The sequence below is a fragment of the Vicugna pacos genome, unplaced genomic scaffold (genome assembly GCF_048564905.1).
Source record: "Vicugna pacos unplaced genomic scaffold, VicPac4 scaffold_193, whole genome shotgun sequence".
Classification (NCBI taxonomy): Eukaryota; Metazoa; Chordata; class Mammalia; order Artiodactyla; family Camelidae; genus Vicugna; species Vicugna pacos.
Genome location: NW_027328872.1, coordinates 1279768 through 1303024, shown reverse-complemented (window position 1 = coordinate 1303024; position 23257 = coordinate 1279768). Strand labels below are relative to the sequence as shown.

The 23257-nt window shown below is 45.0% G+C and overlaps 1 long non-coding RNA gene across 1 annotated transcript in view; it reads right to left on the bottom strand.

Annotated features, from left to right (window-relative positions):
* Window positions 1-345: 345 nt before the first annotated feature.
* LOC140695281 (uncharacterized) overlaps window positions 346-23257 on the bottom strand; it is an 898783-nt gene continuing 875871 nt past the window's right edge. Inside the window, exon 3 of the long non-coding RNA XR_012070972.1 lies at window positions 346-477. This is a non-coding gene — a long non-coding RNA (uncharacterized lncRNA). The remainder of the gene's footprint in view (window positions 478-23257) is intronic.

Genomic DNA, 23257 nt, shown 5'->3' with positions numbered 1-23257 from the left:
GGCGTGGAGACAGCTGTAGAGGATACCAGGCTCAAAAGACATTCAGGAGACATATTGAACCTCGCTGATACTGGCAGAAACATACGGAGTGCCAACGTGGACTTGAGGAAGTTCCTCAATTCTCTTCTCCAAGAACGGGTCCAAGGTCCCTGACGTGTGCAAGAGAAGAGATGGCAGAGATGATCAAAACGCTCCTGTTCTTGGAAGAGGTCGTGAGAATCCACACGTCCCAAGGGGCCTTCCCAAGCCATTCAGACCAAAATTCACCAAGCCCAGGTAAGCCTTTTCCCAGGTTTGGGCCTAGCTAGCAAGCACTTGCCCTTCCCTCCCCTCCACTCACGCATCCATTTTGAAGGTTCAGTTCCTGAGCGGCAATGAATCCATTAGGAGAAAGGCAAGTCCCTCCTAGAATCAGAGTTCCTCCAGCTTCACACTCTGTGAACAACAGTGAACTCCTTAAAGGTCAAATAGTCTCGGCTGAAATAGATAGGAATTGAATACTTAGCTCACACCTAGAAACGATGGCCTTCCGCTAGATTCAGCAGATGTTGTGTTTATGTCTTCCCTGGGGTGAAGTGGTTGTGGTAAGTGAGGGGAATCTTTGACTGAACTTGAATCTGTATTAGGCCTCAGTTTTTCAAGACAGTATAGGTAAATAGTACAAGTCAGAAAGTGAAGTGTACTGTAAAAGTCGCCAATGACATTAAAGACACAGCTTATGTGGATCGTCTTTCACTTGAGTCAAGCCCCCGGGGGCACTATATCATGTGGGTGCAGAATTGGTTGCGTTAAATGGCTTTACCGAACATGATCGGAAGATTAACTGTTCACATCACTGATAGAAGGACACCTGGTTCTCCATAGACAAGCATAACTGCAGCAGGGTTCTCCTAGCTATAATGCCTCTAGGTTCTTTTGGATTCAAACTTAAATGTATATATTAGGTTTGTTTCCTCTTGTATTTTCCTAGAGAGGGATGTTACCCCTTGAAATGCCAACATTGGCCAGTAGGTGACAAATAGGAATAAAGGGCACCACATGCCCAATTGTATCCAAGGTTGGGGGTTATTTCATGTTTCCAATAGTTATTTCATGGTTCCTGTTGGTCTCGGAGGCTTCAACCGTAAAGAGCTGACATGACCCCTTTAACAGTTTGGACTGCTTGTTTGCATTCTATCTGTCTAGGTTTTCCGTGGAGCTGACAAAATGTTACCAAAATTGACAAGTCTGGCTTCTAGGTCGATTTAGTGTGTTTCAAAAAATAACTTCATTTTCGTATAACTCCCAAAACATGGAAATGAATTCTGTTAAAATTCTTAAAGACTGCAAATGAGATATCAACACAATGTCAAAAGAGGTTTCTTTGTACAACCCCTCCCACCACAGCTGTATAGAAACCAAGAGCTAAGCAAATATCACATTTCTGTGAAATGTATCTGGATAGTGTTGATTCATCGATGCCCAGTTGGCAGAGAAGAAGTGCAAGCTGCACTCACGCGCTCCCTTGTACAAAGAAATGTAAAACCCCACTCACCCTGCCTTTGGCACAGGACACTTGCCGAAGAGAGGTCTGTTACTTTCAAAGACAGGATGAGGCCTCAGGACACCTGGAAGCAGGAGAAGGCAAAGCAGGGAATGGAAACCAGTGCAGGGTCTGACCAACAAGTGTGAAACCCTTTTTAAATTGGACGCACCCTCTCAAGCGGACAGGAGACATGAAATTGAAGGTGATGTGCTGAGATTTACAAGAGTGCACAGCAGATGCTTGGCTGACAGAACTCAAAGAAACCAGCGCAAAATATCCCCACAGTTGATTCTGAGACCAAGATCCGTGATGCCAAATTATAGTTAGCAGGGGCATCGGTAACTGAGGTATAGGGCTACGGTTGATGGCATACGCTGAGTCTCAGGGATCTGGAGTGCGTTGTGGGATGTGGTGGGTCTAATCAAGAGAGCAAACCGAACAGTGTACCAATGATAAATCAGCCACACTCTTCGCTTGGTTGAGATTACCGATATGTCCCATGGCCACACCCAGTGCATCTGCAGGACCAGGGACCAATTGGGCATTTTGCCAATAGAGCACGTGTGGGGCGGAATCAGAGCTATCGTGCATCTGGTCTGAGGGATCCAGGGGGCCTTGGGTTTGAAATCAGAATGAAAAGCCTTAGGATCTGCTACATTCATAACCTGGGCTGGGATTATGGTTTGGTTTGAGGCACAGGATGCGCAACAGCTCTGTGGTGGCCTTCGTGCACCCGTGCCACAAGGATGATAGGACAAGGTAGAGTGGTCCAAGTCCACAGCGTGAGAAGAGGAAGCATTTCCTTCAGCACTATCTCCCAAAATCGGATGCTACATTTTGGATGGCACCGGCACGGTACGGCAGCGAGGACACCAAGGTCGGTCTGCGGGATCATTCCAGCAGGCCCTGATTTGTGACATCCATGGATGTGCTTCCACTGGTGTTTCAGTAGACAGAGAAGCTCTGGGAAGAACTGCTTTCATTGGGACATTCCCGTGGCACTACAAAGCACAAGCGCACTCTCAGTTTGCTGTTTTGGAAACACTCCAAAATGACATAGAGCAGAATGCAGAGCTGAGAACCTTTAGAATCCTCATTTCCACAAGAGGCCGTGTCCTGCGCACTTTCAGAATTGTGAGATAAGCGTAATCAAAATGAAGTTATGCTAATCGAAATAGCATGGGTTGTTCATCACAACAAATGCAACAACAGCAATTGGAGATATACCAGACAACACACACAGGAACAGAATATGGCATCAATGTCTAGGAGAAATTGTCCTCACAGAAATCCCTTGGAATTGCGTAGAGACAAGAGTCTAAAATTTTCACTTAACATAGCCCTAAAAATCTACATTAGATACCTGATATTACCTGACCAGTAGAGATGAAGAAGTACAGTAAAAGAAATAGGAAGTACCATTTTCAGTTCCAAAGATATTGAAGGCCCAAAAGATAAGCTTTCAAACAACTAGACTGCAAAACGCTATGCAGTCCAAGTGTTGAAATTCGAGGTCAGGAAAACACTGAAGAACAAAAGGGTCTCAGAATCACAAAAGGCAGAATACCAGAAAAGGGGAAGAGAAAGTCTAAAGACGAGCCAAAAGATATCAGAAAACTCAGTGGATGTGATAATATCAGGGCTAAAATTCAGTCCTTAGCAGACTAGATAATGCAGAGGGACGCGTGAATGACGGTGAAGACAGGGGAACAGAAATCCCTCGGTCAGATTCGGACATAGGAAAGCAAGTGCAAAACAATGAAAATATTGCTGTTGTATCCTGGGTTAAGACAGGGCATGAAAGACTTGAATTCATAAGAGTCCCAGATGGAAAACAAGAGATAAAGAAATAAAATATGTCTGAAAATTTATCTGTAGAAATATCAGACTGAAACTTGTTGAAAGCCAAGAAAAAATCATCTATGCGAATTCAGGAATTACACAGCATCCAAAGGAGTTGGAATCCCAATAGACCTACAAGCAGCTGTATGATTCCAATCAACAAAGTTCACGAATATCACAGTGATTTAAAATGCACCTGGAGGAAACAACATAGTCACAAGGGAACCTCCAGAGGGGTTTCAGCTGATAACTCGGCAGCAATATTGCAGGACAGGGAGGAGTGCCAGGACACAGACCATATCCTGAATGGCCAAAGGCTGCCACCTACGGTAGCCTATGCCACATGACCACCATTTCTCATAACAGCAGATCTAGAGCAATCCACAGACCGGCAAATCATAAAAGAATTCAGCAGTTCAAAACTTCTTCTAAAAGGAAGGTTGAGAATACTCCCCGGAATAGAAAAGCAGCAAGATGAAATGGAAAGAAGAAAACCATTATTGGAAATGCAAGGAGAGCATGAGTGGCAAAGAAGAAACAAGAAGTAGGCAAGGAGGACATCAATACCTTAAATATTGGAGATGGAAGCAGGAAATCATATGTGATTGGAAGCACTCTCTTAATTGAATCAGCTTATTTGACTCTCTGTTTGAAGCGAAAGGAGAGATGCATGTCCTGACGTGTTTGCAAAACAAGCGAGAAGCAGACCAACAAAGAATCAAACCAACAAACATGCACCAAAATGGTACGGTTGGCTGACATATACCATGGGAAACATGATTATTCAAAAGAAAATACTCAAGGTGATGTCAAGGATCATTCAGCACGCATCGACCCAGTATTGCGGCTTGCATGTACTCAGCACACTTGTATTCGGAAATCAGAGGCGTGCATTCATATTCATAAATATAGATTCATAAGAGCATATCGTGACCTCACCCAAATGCCGATTTGGAATCCAATGGATTCCTAGTCCGTGATGTAGTCTTGTATGTCTTCCAACAGGATGAAGGAATGCCATATTCTACGCTACGTAGAGAAGAATTGTAAGAAGCCTATAACAAAGTCAAGTAGCTCTGCCAAAGTGTACTAAGAGCAAAATAGACAGACAGTAAAGTGCACATTGGGGTTGGTTTCATTTCTTGGAAATTCAGCCCCCATGAAACCAATAGATCCATGTCCTGAGAGTGTGGGTTTTTCAGCAGAAATCATGCGACGCATATGTATTCCGGTTGTACGGATATTATATGAACATAAGTCTCCTTTACTGGGTCTCTGTGTACTGTGAACTCTTAGAAAGTTTAAAGACGTGCGAAACCTTCAACTGAAAAGGGACACACTTCTCTCCATTGGTACTGTGCATACAGATCTGAACAAAAGGAAAGAGGGAAGAAGAAAGGCCCATGGGACGCTAGTGGGCAGAACCACATTTACTTTAGGAACCTCTCGTCGGATGCAGCCCCTCCCCCAACACTGACAAGATGCAGCAGCCATTGGGGATGGCAGTTACCGGTTGGATTCCAGGTGGAATGTAGGTGTGTTCCACGAGGCTTGTTGTGGCTGTTGGATCCTAGGTAACCGGGCCGAGTTCTGTGGGTGGATCAGTGTGATGGAGGGGCTGCAGGCCTCTGTGGAGCTTGGCTTAGGTGTTTGGTCCGGGAAGCTGTGTAAGTTCGAGATACTTTTGCTACCCAAAGACCTGAGTTCACAGGTCAGTTTCCAGAACCTGAAAGGGCAGACAGTGGAAGATTTGCCTGGCATCAGCTTACTGGTGAGGCCCCGAGGTACTTTCAGACTTGCCCAGTCCTGGTGAAGTCGACTTTAGGGGAGACACGAAGAGAAGCTGGCCGAAAAGCTGGCTGCACGGATTGAGGTGAGATGCGAACACATGGATGAGAGATGTTCTGCTACAATGGAGAATACTGGCGTGGAGACAGCTGTAGAGGATACCAGGCTCAAAAGACATTCAGGAGACATATTGAACCTCGCTGATACTGGCAGAAACATACGGAGTGCCAACGTGGACTTGAGGAATTTCCTCAATTCTCTTCTCCAAGAACGGGTCCAAGGTCCCTGACGTGTGCATGAGAAGAGATGGCAGAGATGATCAAAACGCTCCTGTTCTTGGAAGAGGTCGTGAGAATCCACACGTCCCAAGGGGCCTTCCCAAGCCATTCAGACCAAAATTCACCAAGCCCAGGTAAGCCTTTTCCCAGGTTTGGGCCTAGCTAGCAAGCACTTGCCCTTCCCTCCCCTCCACTCACGCATCCATTTTGAAGGTTCAGTACCTGAGCGGCAATGAAGCCATTAGGAGAAGGGCAAGTCCCTCCTAGAATCAGAGTTCCTCCAGCTTCACACTCTGTGAACAACAGTGAACTCCTTAAAGGTCAAATAGTCTCGGCTGAAATAGATAGGAATTGAATACTTAGCTCACACCTAGAAACGATGGCCTTCCGCTAGATTCAGCAAATGTTGTGTTTATGTCTTCCCTGGGGTGAAGGGAGTGTGGTAAGTGAGGGGAATCTTTGACTGAACTTGAATCTGTATTAGGCCTCAGGTTTTCAAGACAGTATAGGTAAATAGTACAAGTCAGAAATTGAAGTTTACTGTAAAAGTCGCCAATGACATTAAAGACACAGCTTATGTGGATCGTCTTTCACTTGAGACAAGCCCCCGGGTGCACTATATCATGTGGGTGCAGACTTGGTTGCTTTAAATGGCTTTACCCAACATGATCGGAAGATTAACTGTTCTCATTACTGATAGAAGAACACCTGGTTCTCCATAGACAAGCATAAGTGCAGCAGGGTTCTCCTAGCTATAATGCCTCTAGGTGCTTTTGGTTTCAAACCTAAATGTATATATTTGGTTTGTTTCCTCTTGTATTTTCCTAGAGAGGGATGTTACCCCTTGAAATGCCAACATTGGCCAGTAGGTTACAAATAGGACTAAAGGGCACCACATGCCCAAGTGTATCAAAGGTTGGGGGTTATTTCATGTTTCCAATAGTTATTCCATGGTTCCTGTTGGTCTCGGAGTCTTGAACCGTAAAGAGCTGACATGACCCCTTTAACAGTTTGGACTGCTAGTTTGCATTCTATCTGTCTAGGTTTTCCGTAGAGCTGACAAAATGTTACCAAAATTGACAAGTCTGGCTTCTAGGTCGATTTAGTGTGTTTCAAAAAATAACTTCATTTTCGTATAACTCCCAAAACATGGAAATGAATTCTGTTAAAATTCTCAAAGACTGCAAATGAGATATCAACACAATGTCAAAACAGGTTTCTTTGGACAACCCCTCCCACCACGGCTGTATAGAAACCAAGAGCTAAGCAAATATCACAGTTCTGTGAAATGTATCTGGATAGGGTTGATTCATCGATACCCAGTTGGCAGAGAAGAAGTGCAACCTGCACTCACGCGCTCCCTTGTACAGAGAAATGTGAAACTCCACTCACCCAGCCTTTGGCACAGGACACTTGCCGAAGAGAGATCTGTTACTTCCAATGACAGGATGAGGCCTCAGGACACCTGGAAGCAGGAGAAGGCAATGCAGGGAATGGAAGCCAGGGCAGGGTCTGACCAACAAGGGTGAAACCCTGTTTAACTTGGACGTACCCTCTCAAGCGAACATGAGACATGAGATTGAAGGTGATGTGCTGAGATTTACAAGAGTGCACAGCAGATGCTTGGCTGACAGAACTCAAAGAAACCAGCGCAAATTATCCCCACAGTTGATTCTGAGACCAAGATCCATGATGCCAAATTACAGTTAGCAGGAGCATTGGTAAGTGAGGTATAGGGCTACGGTTGATGGCATACGCTGAGTCTCAGGGATCTGGAGTGCGCTGTGGGATGTGGTGTGTTTAATCAAGAGAGCAAACCGAACAGTGTACCAATGATAAATCAACCACACTGGTCGCGCCGTTGAGATTACCTATATGTCCCATGGCCACACCCAGTGCATCTGCAGGATCAGGGACCAACTGGAAATTTTGCCAATAGAGCATGTGTGGGGCTGAATCAGAGCTATCGTGCATCTGGTCTGAGGGATCCAGGGGTCCTTGGGTTTGAAATCAGATTGAAAAGCCTTAGGATCTGCTACATTCATAACCTGGGCTGGGATTATGGTTTGGTTTGAGGCACAGGATGCGCAACAGCTCTGTGGTGGCCTTCGTGCACCCGTGCCACAAGGATGATAGGACAAGGTAGAGTGGTCCAAGTCCACAGCGTGAGAAGAGGAAGCATTTCCTTCAGCACTATCTCCCAAAATCGGATGCTACATTTTGGATGGCACCGGCACGGTACGGCAGCGAGGACACCAAGGTCGGTCTGCGGGATCATTCCAGCAGGCCCTGATGTGTGACATCGATGGATGTGCTTCCACTGGTCTTTCAGTAGACAGAGAAACTCTGGGAAGAACTGCTTTCATTGGGACAATCCCGTGGCACTACAAAGCACAAGCGCACTCTCAGTTTGCTGTTTTGGAAAAACTCCAAAATGACATAGAGAAGAATGCATAGCTGACAACCTTTTGAATCCTCATTTCCACAAGAGGCCCTGTCCTGCGCACTTTCAGAATTGTGAGATAAGCGTAATCAAAATGAATTTATGCTAATCGAAGTAGTATGGGTTGTTCATCACAACCAATGCAACACCATCAATTGAAGATATAGCAGACAACACACACAAGAACAGAATATGGCATCAATGTCTAGGAGGAATTGTCCTCACAGAAATCCCATGGAATTGCGTAGAGACAAGAGTCTAAAATTTTCACTTAACATAGCCCTAAAAATCTACATTAGATACCTGATATTACCTGACCAGTAGAGATGAAGAAGTACAGTAAAAGAAATAGGAAGTACCATTTTCAGTTCCAAAGATATTGAAGGCCCAAAAGATAAGCTTTCAAACAACTAGACTGCAAAACGCTATGCAGTCCAAGTGTTGAAAATGGAGGTCAGGAAAACACTGAAGGACCAAAGGGTCTCAGAATCACAAAAGGCAGAATACCAGAAAAGGGGAAGAGAAAGTCTAAAGACGAGCCAAAAAATATCAGAAAACTCAGTGTATGTGATAATATCAGGGCTAAAATTCAGTCCATAGCAGACTAGATAATGCAGAGGGACGCGTGAATGACTGTGAAGACAGGGGAACAGAAATCCCTCGGTCAGATTCGGACATAGGTAAGCAAGTGCAAAACAATGAAAATATTGCTGTTGTATCCTGGGTTAAGACAGGGCATGAAAGACTAGAATTCATAAGAGTCCCAGATGGAAAAGCAAGAGATAAAGAAATAAAATATGTCTGAAAATTTATCTGTAGAAATATCAGACTGAAACTTGTTGAAAGCCAAGAAAAAATCATCTATGCGAATTCAGGAATTACACAGCATCCAAAGGAGGTGGAATCCCAATAGACCTACAAGCAGCTGTATGATTCCAATCAACAAAGTTCACGAATATCACAGTGATTTAAAATGCACCTGGAGGAAACAACATAGTCACAAGGGAACCTCCAGAGGGGTTTCAGCTTATAACTCGGCAGCAATATTGCAGGACAGGGAGGAGTGCCAGGACACAGACCATATCCTGAATGGCCAAATGCTGCCACCTAGGGTAGCCTATGCCACATGACCACCATTTCTAATAACGGCAGAGCTAGAGCAATCCACAGACCGGCAAATCATAAAAGAATTCAGCAGTTCAAAACTTCTTCTAAAAGGAAGGTTGAGAATACTCCCCGGAATAGAAAAGCAGCAAGATGAAATGGAAAGAAGAAAACCATTATTGGAAATGCAAGAAGAGCATGAGTGGCAAAGAAGAAACAAGAAGAAGGCAAGGAGGACATCAAAACCTTAAAGATTGGAGAGGGAAGCAGGAAATCATAGGTGATTGGAAGCACTCTCTTAAGTGAATCAGCTTATTTGACTCTCTGTTTGAAGCGAAAGGAGAGATGCATGTCCTGACGTGTTTGCAAAACAAGCGAGAAGCAGACCAACAAAGAATCAAACCAACAAACATGCAGCAAAATGGTACGGTTGGCTGACATATACCATGGGAAACATGATTATTCAAAAGAAAATACTCAAGGTGATGTCAAGGATCATTCAGCACGCATCGACCCAGTATTGCGGCTTGCATGTACTCAGCACACTTGTATTCGGAAATCAGAGGCGTGTATTCATATTCGTAAATATAGATTCATAAGAGCATATCGTGACCTCACCCAAATGCCGATTTGGAATCCACTGGATTCCTAGTCCGTGATGTAGTCTTGTATGTCTTCCAACAGGATGAAGGAATGCCATATTCTACGCTACGTAGAGAAGAATTGTAAGAAGCCTATAACAAAGGCAAGTAGCTCTGCCAAAGTGTACTAAGAGCAAAACAGACAGACTGTAAAGTGCACATTGGGGTTGGTTTCATTTCTTGGAAATTCAGCTCCCATGAAACCAATAGATCCATGTCCTGAGAGTGTGGGTTTTTCAGCAGAAATCATGCGACGCATATGTATTCCGGTTGTATGGATATTATAGGAATATAAGTCTCCTTTACTGGGTCTCTGTGTACTGTGAACTCTTAGAAAGTTTAAAGACGTGTGAAACCTTCAACTGAAAAGGGACACACTTCTCTCCATTGGTACTGTGCATACAGATCTGAACAAAAGGAAAGAGGGAAGAAGAAAGGCCCATGGGACGCTAGTGGGCAGAACCACATTTACTTTAGGAACCTCTCGTCGGATGCAGCCCCTCCCCCAACACTGAAATTATGCAGCAGGCATTGGGGTGGCAGTTACCGGTTAATTCCAGGTGGAATGTTGGTGTGTTCCACGAGGCTTGTTGTGGCTGTTGGATCCTAGGTAACCGGGCCGAGTTCTGTGGGTGGATCAGTGTGATGGAGGGGCTGCAGGCCTCTGTGGAGCTTGGCTTAGGTGTTTGTTCCGGGAAGCTGTGTAAGTTCGAGATAATTCTGCTGCCCAAAGACATGAGTTCACAGGTCAGTTTCCAGAACCTGAAAGGGCAGACAGTGGAAGATCTGCCTGTCATCAGCTTACTGGTGAGGCTCCGAGGTACTTTCAGACTTGCCCAGTCCTGGTGAAGTCGACATTAGGGGAGTCACGAAGAGAAGCTGGCCAAAAAGCTGGCTGCACGCATTGAGGAGAGATGCGAACACATGGATGAGAGATGTTCTGCTCCAATGGAGAATACTGGCGTGGAGACAGCTGTAGAGGATACCAGGCTCAAAAGACATTCAGGAGACATATTGAACCTCGCTGATACTGGCAGAAACATACGGAGTGCCAACGTGGACTTGAGGAAGTTCCTCAATTCTCTTCTCCAAGAACGGGTCCAAGGTCCCTGACGTGTGCAAGAGAAGAGATGGCAGAGATGATCAAAACGCTCCTGTTCTTGGAAGAGGTCGTGAGAATCCACACGTCCCAAGGGGCCTTCCCAAGCCATTCAGACCAAAATTCACCAAGCCCAGGTAAGCCTTTTCCCAGGTCTGGGCCTAGCGAGCAAGCACTTGCCCTTCCCTCCCCTCCACTCACGCATCCATTTTGAAGGTTCAGTACCTGAGCGGCAATGAAGCCATTAGGAGAAGGGCAAGTCCCTCCTAGAATCAGAGTTCCTCCAGCTTCACACTCTGTGAACAACAGTGAACTCCTTAAAGGTCAAATAGTCTCGGCTGAAATAGATAGGAATTGAATACTTAGCTCACACCTAGAAAAGATGGCCTTCCGCTAGATTCAGCAAATGTTGTGTTTATGTCTTCCCTGGGGTGAAGGGAGTGTGGTAAGTGAGGGGAATCTTTGACTGAACTTGAATCTGTATTAGGCCTCAGTTTTTCAAGACAGTATAGGTAAATAGTACAAGTCAGAAAGTGAAGTGTACTGTAAAAGTCGCCAATGACATTAAAGACACAGCTTATGTGGATCGTCTTTCACTTGAGTCAAGCCCCCGGGGGCACTATATCATGTGGGTGCAGACTTGGTTGCGTTAAATGGCTTTACCCAACATGATCGGAAGATTAACTGTTCTCATCACTGATAGAAGAACACCTGGTTCTCCATAGACAAGCATAAGTGCAGCAGGGTTCTCCTAGCTATAATGCCTCTAGGTGCTTTTGGATTCAAACCTAAATGTATATATTTGGTTTGTTTCCTCTTGTATTTTCCTAGAGAGGGATGTTACCCCTTGAAATGCCAACATTGACCAGTAGGTGACAAATAGGACTAACGGGCACCACATGCCCAAGTGTATCCAAGGTTGGGGGTTATTTCATGTTTCCAATAGTTATTCCATGGTTCCTGTTGGTCTCGGAGTCTTGAACCGTAAAGAGCTGACATGACCCCTTTAACAGTTTGGACTGCTAGTTTGCATTCTATCTGTCTAGGTTTTCCGTAGAGCTGACAAAATGTTACCAAAATTGACAAGTCTGGCTTCTAGGTCGATTTAGTGTGTTTCAAAAAATAACTTCATTTTCGTATAACTCCCAAAACATGGAAATGAATTCTGTTAAAATTCTCAAAGACTGCAAATGAGATATCAACACAATGTCAAAACAGATTTCTTTGGACAACCCCTCCCACCACGGCTGTATAGAAACCAAGAGCTAAGCAAATATCACAGTTCTGTGAAATGTATCTGGATAGGGTTGATTCATCGATGCCCAGTTGGCAGAGAAGAAGTGCAACCTGCACTCACGCGCTCCCTTGTACAGAGAAATGTAAAACACCACTCACCCAGCCTTTGGCACAGGACACTTGCCGAAGAGAGGTCTGTTACTTTCAATGACAGGATGAGGCCTCAGGACACCTGGAAGCAGGAGAAGGCAAAGAAGGGAATGGAAACCAGGGCAGGGTCTGACCAACAAGGGTGAAACCCTGTTTAACTTGGACGCACCCTCTCAAGCGAACATGAGACATGAGATTGAAGGTGATGTGCTGAGATTTACAAGAGTGCACAGCAGATGCTTGGCTGACAGAACTCAAAGATACCAGCGCAAATTATCCCCACAGTTGATTCTGAGACCAAGATCCGTGATGCCAAATTACAGTTAGCAGGAGCATCGGTAAGTGAGGTATAGGGCTACGGTTGATGGCATACGCTGAGTCTCAGGGATATGGAGTGCGTTGTGGGATGTGGTGTGTCTAATCAAGAGAGGAAACCGAACAGTGTACCAATGATAAATCAACCACACTGGTCGCGCGGTTGAGATTACCGATATGTCCCATGGCCACACCCAGTGCATCTGCAGGACCAGGGACCAACTGGGCATTTTGCCAATAGAGCATGTGTGGGGCTGAATCAGAGCTATCGTGCATCTGGTCTGAGGTATCCAGGGGGCCTTGGGTTTGAAATCAGATTGAAAAGCCTTAGGATCTGCTACATTCATAACCTGGGCTGGGATTATGGTTTGGTTTGAGGCACAGGATGCGCAACAGCTCTGTGGTGGCCTTCGTGCACCCGTGCCACAAGGATGATAGGACAAGGTAGAGTGGTCCAAGTCCACAGCGTGAGAAGAGGAAGCATTTCCTTCAGCACTATCTCCCAAAATCGGATGCTACATTTTGGATGGCACCGGCACGGTACGGCAGCGAGGACACCAAGGTCGGTCTGCGGGATCATTCCAGCAGGCCCTGATGTGTGACATCCATGGATGTGCTTCCACTGGTGTTTCAGTAGACAGAGAATCTCTGGGAAGAACTGCTTTCATTGGGACATTCCCGTGGCACTACAAAGCACAAGCGCACTCTCAGTTTGCTGTTTTGGAAACACTCCAAAATGACATAGAGAAGAATGCATACCTGACAACCTTTTGAATCCTCATTTCCACAAGAGGCCCTGTCCTGCGCACTTTCAGAATTGTGAGATAAGCGTAATCAAAATGAATTTATGCTAATCGAAGTAGTATGGGTTGTTCATCACAACCAATGCAACACCAGCAATTGGAGATATACCAGACAACACACACAAGAACAGAATATGTCATCAATGTCTAGGAGGAAATGTCCTCACAGAAATCCCTTGGAATTGCCTAGAGACAAGAGTCTAAAATTTTCACTTAACATAGCCCTAAAAATCAACATTAGATACCTGATATTACCTGACCAGTAGAGATGAAGAAGTACAGTAAAAGAAATAGGAAGTACCATTTTCAGTTCCAAAGATATTGAAGGCCCAAAGATAAGCTTTCAAGCAACTAGACTGCAAAACGCTATGCAGTCCAAGTGTTGAAAATGGAGGTCAGGAAAACACTGAAGAACCAAAGAGTCTCAGAATCACAAAAGGCAGAATACCAGAAAAGGGGAAGAGAAAGTCTAAAGACGAGCCAAAAGCTATCAGAAAACTCAGTGGATGTGATAATATCAGGGCTAAAATTCAGTCCTTAGCAGACTAGATAATGCAGAAGGACGCGTGAATAACTGGGAAGACAAGGGAACAGAAATCCCTCGGTCAGATTCGGACATAGGAAAGCAAGTGCAAAACAATGAAAATATTGCTGTTGTATCCTGGGTTAAGACAGGGCATGAAAGACTAGAATTCATAAGAGTCCCAGATGGAAAAGCAAGAGATAAAGAAATAAAATATGTCTGAAAATTTATCTGTAGAAATATCAGACTGAAACTTGTTGAAAGCCAAGAAAAAATCATCTATGCGAATTCAGGAATTACACAGCATCCAAAGGAGGTGGAATCCCAATAGACCTACAAGCAGCTGTATGATTCCATTCAACAAAGTTCACGAATATCACAGTGATTTAAAATGCACCTGGAGGAAACAACATAGTCACAAGGGAACCTCCAGAGGGGTTTCAGCTTATAACTCGGCAGCAATATTGCAGGACAGGGAGGAGTGCCAGGACACAGACCATATCCTGAATGGCCAAATGCTGCCACCTAGGGTAGCCTATGCCACATGACCACCATTTCTAATAACGGTAGAGCTAGAGCAATCCACAGACCGGCAAATCATAAAAGAATTCAGCAGTTCAAAACTTCTTCTAAAAGGAAGGTTGAGAATACTCCCCGGAATAGAAAAGTAGCAAGATGAAATGGAAAGAAGAAAACCATTATTGGAAATGCAAGAAGAGCATGAGTGGCAAAGAAGAAACAAGAAGAAGGCAAGGAGGACATCAAAACCTTAAAGATTGGAGAGGGAAGCAGGAAATCATAGGTGATTGGAAGCACTTTCTTAAGTGAATCAGCTTATTTGACTCTCTGTTTGAAGCGAAAGGAGAGATGCATGTCCTGACGTGTTTGCAAAACAAGCGAGAAGCAGACCAACAAAGAATCAAACCAACAAACATGCACCAAAATGGTACGGTTGGCTGACATATACCATGGGAAACATGATTATTCAAAAGAAAATACTCAAGGTGATGTCAAGGATCTTTCAGCATGCATCGACACAGTATTGCGGCTTGCATGTACTCAGCACACTTGTATTCGGAAATCAGAGGCGTGCATTCATATTCGTAAATATAGATTCATAAGAGCATATCGTGACCTCACCCAAATGCCGATTTGGAATCCACTAGATTCCTAGTCCGTGATGTAGTCTTGTATGTCTTCCAACAGGATGAAGGAATGCCATATTCTACGATACGTAGAGAAGAATTGTACGAAGCCTATAACAAAGGCAAGTAGCTCTGCCAAAGAGTACTAAGAACAAAAGAGAAAGACAGTAAAGTGCACATTGGGGTTGGTTTCATTTCTTGGAATTTCAGCCCCCATGAAACAAATAGATCCATGTCCTGAGAGTGTGGGTTTTTCAGCAGAAATCATGCGACGCATATGTATTCCGGTTGTACGGATATTATAGGAACATAAGTCTCATTTACTGGGTCTCTGTGTACTGTGAACTCTTAGAAAGTTTAAAGACGTGTGAAACCTTCAACTGAAAATGGACACACTTCTCTCCATTGGTACTGTGCATACAGATCTGAACAAAAGGAAAGAGGGAAGAAGAAAGGCCCATGGGACGCTAGTGGGCAGAACCACATTTACTTTAGGAACCTCTCGTCGGATGCAGCCCCTCCCCCAACATTGACAAGATGCAGCAGCCATTGGGGATGGCAGTTACCGGTTGGATTCCAGGTGGAATGTTGGTGTGTTCCACGAGGCTTGTTGTGGCTGTTGGATCCTAGGTAACCGGGCCGAGTTCTGTGGGTGGATCAGTGTGATGGAGGGGCTGCAGGCCTCTGTGGAGCTTGGCTTAGGTGTTTGGTCCGGGAAGCTGTGTAAGTTCGAGATACTTCTGCTGCCCAAAGACCTGAGTTCACAGGTCAGTTTCCAGAACCTGAAAGAGCAGACAGTGGAAGATCTGCCTGTCATCAGCTTACTGGTGAGACTCCGAGGTACTTTCAGACTTGCCCAGTCCTGTTGAAGTCGACTTTAGGGGAGTCACGAAGAGAAGCTGGCCGAAAAGCTGGCTGCATGGATTGAGGAGAGATGCGAACACATGGATGAGAGATGTTCTGCTCCAATGGAGAATACTGGCGTGGAGAGAGCTGTAGAGGATACCAGGCTCAAAAGACATTCAGGAGACATATTGAACCTCGCTGATACTGGCAGAAACATACAGAGTGCCAACGTGGACTTGAGGAAGTTCCTCAATTCTCTTCTCCAAGAACGGGTCCAAGGTCCCTGACGTGTGCAAGAGAAGAGATGGCAGAGATGATCAAAACGCTCCTGTTCTTGGAAGAGGTCGTGAGAATCCACACGTCCCAAGGGGCCTTCCCAAGCCATTCAGACCAAAATTCACCAAGCCCAGGTAAGCCTTTTCCCAGGTTTGGGCCTAGCTAGCAAGCACTTGCCCTTCCCTCCCCTCCACTCACGCATCCATTTTGAAGGTTCAGTACCTGAGCGGCAATGAAGCCATTAGGAGAAGGGCAAGTCCCTCCTAGAATCAGAGTACCTCCAGCTTCACACTCTGTGAACAAAAGTGAACTCCTTAAAGGTCAAATAGTCTCGGCTGAAATAGATAGGAATTGAATACTTAGCTCAAACCTAGAAACGATGGCCTTCCGCTAGATTCAGCAAATCTTGTGTTTATGTCTTCCCTGGGGTGAAGGGAGTGTGGTAAGTGAGGGGAATCTTTGACTGAACTTGAATCTGTATTAGGCCTCAGTTTTTCAAGACAGTATAGGTAAATAGTACAAGTCAGAAAGTGAAGTGTACTGTAAAAGTCGCCAATGACATTAAAGACACAGCTTATGTGGATCGTCTTTTAGTTGAGTCAAGCCCCCGGGGGCACTATATCATGTGGGTGCAGACTTGGTTGCGTTAAATGGCTTTACCCAACATGATCGGAAGATTAACTGTTCTCATCACTGATAGAAGAACACCTGGTTCTCCATAGACAAGCATAACTGCAGCAGGGTTCTCCTAGCTATAATGCCACTAGGTGCTTTTGGATTCAAACCTAAATGTATATATTTGGTTTGTTTCCTCTTGTATTTTCCTAGAGAGGGATGTTACCCCTTGAAATGCCAACATTGGCCAGTCGGTGACAAATAGGACTAAAGGGCACCACATGCCCTAGTGTATCCAAGGTTGGGGGTTATTTCATGTTTCCAATAGTTATTTCATGGTTCCTGTTGGTCTCGGAGGCTTCAACCGTAAAGAGCTGACATGACCCCTTTAACAGTTTGGACTGCTAGTTTGCATTCTATCTGTCTAGGTTTTCCGTTGTGCTGACAAAATGTTACCAAAATTGACAAGTCTGGCTTCTAGGTCGATTTAGTGTGTTTCAAAACTAACTTCATTTTCGTATAACTCCCAAAACATGGAAATGAATTCTGTTAAAATTCTTAAAGACTGCAAATGAGATATCAACACAATGTCAAAACAGTTTTCTTTGGACAACCCCTCCCACCACGGCTGTATAGAAACCAAGAGCTAAGCAAATATCACATTTCTGTGAAATGTATCTGGATAGTGTTGATTCATCGATGCCCAGTTGGCAGAGAAGAAGTGCAACCTGCACTCACGCGCTCCCTTGTACAGAGAAATGTAAAACTCCACTCACCCAGCCTTTGGCACAGGACACTTGCCGAAGAGAGGTCTGTTACTTCCAAAGACAGGATGAGGCCTCAGGACACCTGGAAGCAGGAGAAGGCAAAGCAGGGAATGGAAACCAGTGCAGGGTCTGACCAACAAGGGTGAAACCCTGTTTAACTTGGACGCACACTCTCAAGCGGACAGGAGGCATGAGATTGAAGGTGATGTGCTGAGATTTACAAGAGTGCACAGCAGATGCTTGGCTGACAGAACTCAAAGAAACCAGCGCAAATTATCCCCACAGTTGATTCTGAGACCAAGATCCGTGATGCCAAATTACAGTTAACAGGAGCATCGGTAAGTGAGGTATAGGGCTACGGTTGATGGCATACGCTGAGTCTCAGGGATCTGGAGTGCGTTGTGGGATGTTGTGTGTCTAATCAACAGAGCAAACCGAACAGTGTACCAATGATAAATCAACCACACTGGTCGTGCGGTTGAGATTACCGATCTGTCTCATGGCCACACCCAGTGCATCTGAAGGACCAGGGACCAATTGGGCATTTTGCCAATAGAGCACGTGTGGGGCTGAATCAGAGCTATCGTGCATCTGGTCTGAGGGATCCAGGGGGCCTTGGGTTTGAAATCAGAATGAAAAGCCTTAGGATCTGCTACATTCATAACCTGGGCTGGGATTATTGTTTGGTTTGAGGCACAGGATGCACAACAGCTCTGTGGTGGCCTTCGTGCACCCGTGCCACAAGGATGATAGGACAAGGTAGAGTGGTCCAAGTCCACAGCGTGAGAAGAGGAAGCATTTCCTTCAGCACTATCTCCCAAAATCGGATGCTACATTTTGGATGGCACCGGCACGGTACGGCAGCGAGGACACCAAGGTCGGTCTGCGGGATCATTCCAGCAGGCCCTGATGTGTGACATCCATGGATGTGCTTCCACTGGTGTTTCAGTAGACAGAGAAGCTCTGGGAAGAACTGCTTTCATTGGGACATTCCCGTGGCACTACAAAGCACAAGCGCACTCTCAGTTTGCTGTTTTGGAAACACTCCAAAATGACATAGAGCAGAATGCAGAGCTGAGAACCTTTAGAATCCTCATTTCCACAAGAGGCCGTGTCCTGCGCACTTTCAGAATTGTGAGATAAGCGTAATCAAAATGAAGTTATGCTAATCGAAATAGTATGGGTTGTTCATCACAACAAATGCAACACCAGCAATTGGAGATATACCAGACAACACACAGTAACAGAATATGACATCAATGTCTAGGAGAAATTGTCCTCACAGAAATCCCTTGGAATTGTGTAGAGACAAGAGCCTAAAATTTTCACTTAACATAGCCCTAAAAATCTACATTAAATACCTGATATTACCTGACCAGTAGAGATGAAGAAGTACAGTAAAAGAAATAGGAAGTACCATTTTCAGTTCCAAAGATATTGAAGGCCCAAAAGATAAGCTTTCAAACAACTAGAGTGCAAAACGCTATGCAGTCCAAGTGTTGAAAATGGAGGTCAGGAAAACACTGAAGAACAAAAGGGTCTCAGAATCACAAAAGGCAGAATACCAGAAAAGGGGAAGGGAAAGTCTAAAGACGAGCCAAAAGATATCAGAAAACTCAGTGGATGTGATAATATCAGGGCTAAAATTCAGTCCTTAGCAGACTAGATAATGCAGAGGGACGCGTGAATGACTGTGAAGACAGGGGAACAGAAATCCCTCGGTCAGATTCGGACATAGGAAAGCAAGTGCAAAACAATGAAAATATTGCTGTTGTATCCTGGGATAAGACAGGGCATGAAAGACTAGAAATCATAAGAGTCCCAGATGGAAAAGCAAGAGATAAAGAAATAAAATATGTCTGAAAATTTATCTGTAGAAATATCAGACTGAAACTTGTTGAAAGCCAAGAAAAAATCATCTATGCGAATTCAGGAATTACACAGCATCCAAAGGAGGTGGAATCCCAATAGACCTACAAGCAGCTGTATGATTCCAATAAACAAAGTTCACGAATATCACAGTGATTTAAAATGCACCTGGAGGAAACAACATAGTCACAAGGGAACCTCCAGAGGGGTTTCAGCTTATAACTCGGCAGCAATATTGCAGGACAGGGAGGAGTGCCAGGACACAGACCATATCCTGAATGGCCAAAGGCTGCCACCTAGGGTAGCCTATGCCACATGACCACCATTTCTAATAACGGCAGAGCTAGAGCAATCCACAGACCGGCAAATCATAAAAGAATTCAGCAGTTCAAAACTTCTTCTAAAAGGAAGGTTGAGAATACTCCCCGGAATAGAAAAGCAGCAAGATGAAATGGAAAGAAGAAAACCATTATTGGAAATGCAAGAAGAGCATGAGTGGCAAAGAAGAAACAAGAAGAAGGCAAGGAGGACATCAAAACCTTAAAGATTGGAGAGGGAAGCAGGAAATCATAGGTGATTGGAAGCACTCTCTTAAGTGAATCAGCTTATTTGACTCTCTGTTTGAAGCGAAAGGAGAGATGCATGTCCTGACGTGTTTGCAAAACAAGCGAGAAGCAGACCAACAAAGAATCAAACCAACAAACATGCACCAAAATGGTACGGTTGGCTGACAAATACCATGGGAACATGATTATTCAAAAGAAAATACTCAAGGTGATGTCAAGGATCATTCAGCACGCATCGACCCAGTATTGTGGCTTGCATGTACTCAGCACACTTGTATTCGGAAATCAGAGGCGTGCATTCATATTCGTAAATATAGATTCATAAGAGCATATCGTGACCCACCCAAATGCCGATTTGGAATCCACTGGATTCCTAGTCCGTGATGTAGTCTTGTATAACTTCCAACAGGATGAAGGAATGCCATATTCTACGCTACGTAGAGAAGAATTGTAAGAAGCCTATAACAAAGGCAAGTAGCTCTGCCAAAGTGTACTAAGAGCAAAAGAGACAGACAGTAAAGTGCACATTGGGGTTGGTTTCATTTCTTGGAAATTCAGCCCCCATGAAACCAATAGATCCATGTCCTGAGAGTGTGGGTTTTTCAGCAGAAATCATGCGACGCATATCTATTCCGGTTGTACGGATATTATGGGAACATAAGTCTCCTTTATTAGGTCTCTGTGTACTGTGAACTCTTAGAAAGTTTAAAGACGTGTGTAACCTTCAACTGAAAAGTGACACACTTCTCTCCATTGGTACTGTGCATACAGATCTGAACAAAAGGAAAGAGGGAAGAAGAAAGGCCCATGGGACGCTAGTGGGCAGAACCACATTTACTTTAGGAACCTCTCGTCGGATGCAGCCCCTCCCCCAACACTGACAAGATGCAGCAGCCATTGGGGATGGCAGTTACCGGTTGGATTCCAGGTGGAATGTTGGTGTGTTCCACGAGGCTTGTTGTGGCTGTTGGATCCTAGGTAACCGGGCCGAGTTCTGTGGGTGGATCAGTGTGATGGAGGGGCTGCAGGCCTCTGTGGAGCTTGGCTTATGTGTTTGGTCCGGGAAGCTGTGTAAGTTCGAGATACTTCTGCTGCCCAAAGACCTGAGTTCACAGGTCAGTTTCCAGAACCTGAAAGGGCAGACAGTGGAAGATCTGCCTGTCATCAGCTTACTGGTGAGGCTCCGAGGTACTTTCAGACTTGCCCAGTCCTGGTGAAGTCGACTTTAGGGGAGTCACGAAGAGAAGCTGGCCGAAAAGCTGGCTGCACGGATTGAGGAGAGATGCGAACACATGGATGAGAGATGTTCTGCTCCAAAGGAGAATACTGGCGTGGAGACAGCTGTAGAGGATACCAGGCTAAAAAGACATTCAGGAGACATATTGAACCTCGCTGATACTGGCAGAAACATACGGAGTGCCAACGTGGACTTGAGGAAGTTCCTCAATTCTCTTCTCCAAGAACGGGTCCAAGGTCCCTGACGTGTGCAAGAGAAGAGATGGCAGAGATGATCAAAACGCTCCTGTTCTTGGAAGAGGTCGTGAGAATCCACACGTCCCAAGGGGCCTTCCCAAGCCATTCAGACCAAAATTCACCAAGCCCAGGTAAGCCTTTTCCCAGGTTTGGGCCTAGCTAGCAAGCACTTGCCCTTCCCTCCCCTCCACTCACGCATCCATTTTGAAGGTTCAGTACCTGAGCGGCAATGAAGCCATTAGGAGAAGGGCAAGTCCCTCCTAGAATCAGAGTTCCTCCAGCTTCACACTCTGTGAACAACAGTGAACTCCTTAAAGGTCAAATAGTCTCGGCTGAAATAGATAGGAATTGAATACTTAGCTCACACCTAGAAACGATGGCCTTCTGCTAGATTCAGCAAATGTTGTGTTTATGTCTTCCCTGGGGTGAAGGGAGTGTGGTAAGTGAGGGGAATCTTTGACTGAACTTGAATCTGTATTAGGCCTCAGTTTTTCAAGACAGTATAGGTAAATAGTACAAGTCAGAAAGTGAAGTGTACTGTAAAAGTCGCCAATGACATTAAAGACACAGCTTATGTGGATCGTCTTTCACTTGAGTCAAGCCCCCGGGGGCACTATATCATGTGGGTGCAGACTTGGTTGCGTTAAATGGCTTTACCCAACATGATCGGAAGATTAACTGTTCTCATCACTGATAGAAGAACACCTGGTTCTCCATAGACAAGCATAACTGCAGCAGGGTTCTCCTAGCTATAATGCCTCTAGGTGCTTTTGGATTCAAACCTAAATGTATATATTTGGTTTGTTTCCACTTGTATTTTCCTAGAGAGGGATGTTACCCCTTGAAATGCCAACATTGGCCAGTAGGTGACAAATAGAACTAAAGGGCACCACATGCCCAAGTGTATCCAAGGTTGGGGGTTATTTCATGTTTCCAATAGTTATTTCATATTTCCTGTTGGTCTCGGAGGCTTCAACCGTAAAGAGCTGACATGACCCCTTTAACAGTTTGGACTGCTAGTTTGCATTCTATCTGTCTAGGTTTTCCGTAGAGCTGACAAAATGTTACCAAAATTGACAAGTCTGGCTTCTAGGTCGATTTAGTGTGTTTCAAAAAATAACTTCATTTTCGTATAACTCCCAAAACATGGAAATGAATTCTGTTAAAATTCTTAAAGACTGCAAATGAGATATCAACACAATGTCAAAACAGGTTTCTTTGGACAACCCCTCCCACCACGGCTGTATAGAAACCAAGAGCTAAGCAAATATCACATTTCTGTGAAATGTATCTGGATAGTGTTGATTCATCGATGCCCAGTTGGCAGAGAAGAAGTGCAACCTGCACTCCCGCGCTCCCTTGTACAGAGAAATGTAAAACTCCACTCACCCAGCCTTTGGCACAGGACAATTGCCGAAGAGAGGTCTGTTACTTCCAAAGACAGGATGAGGCCTCAGGACACCTGGAAGCAGGAGAAGGCAAAGCAGGGAATGGAAACCAGTGCAGGGTCTGACCAACAAGGGTGAAACCCTGTTTAACTTGGACGCACACTCTCAAGCGGACAGGAGGCATGAGATTGAAGGTGATGTGCTGAGATTTACAAGAGTGCACAGCAGATGCTTGGCTGACAGAACTCAAAGAAACCAGCGCAAATTATCCCCACAGTTGATTCTGAGACCAAGATCCGTGATGCCAAATTACAGTTAGCAGGAGCATCGGTAAGTGAGGAATAGGGCTACGGTTGATGGCATACGCTGAGTCTCAGGGATCTGGAGTGCGTTGTGGGATGTGGTGTGTCTAATCAAGAGAGCAAACCGAACAGTGTACCAATGATAAATCAACCACACTGGTCGTGCGGTTGAGATTACCGATCTGTCTCATGGCCACACCCAGTGCATCTGAAGGACCAGGGACCAATTGGGCATTTTGCCAATAGAGCACGTGTGGGGCTGA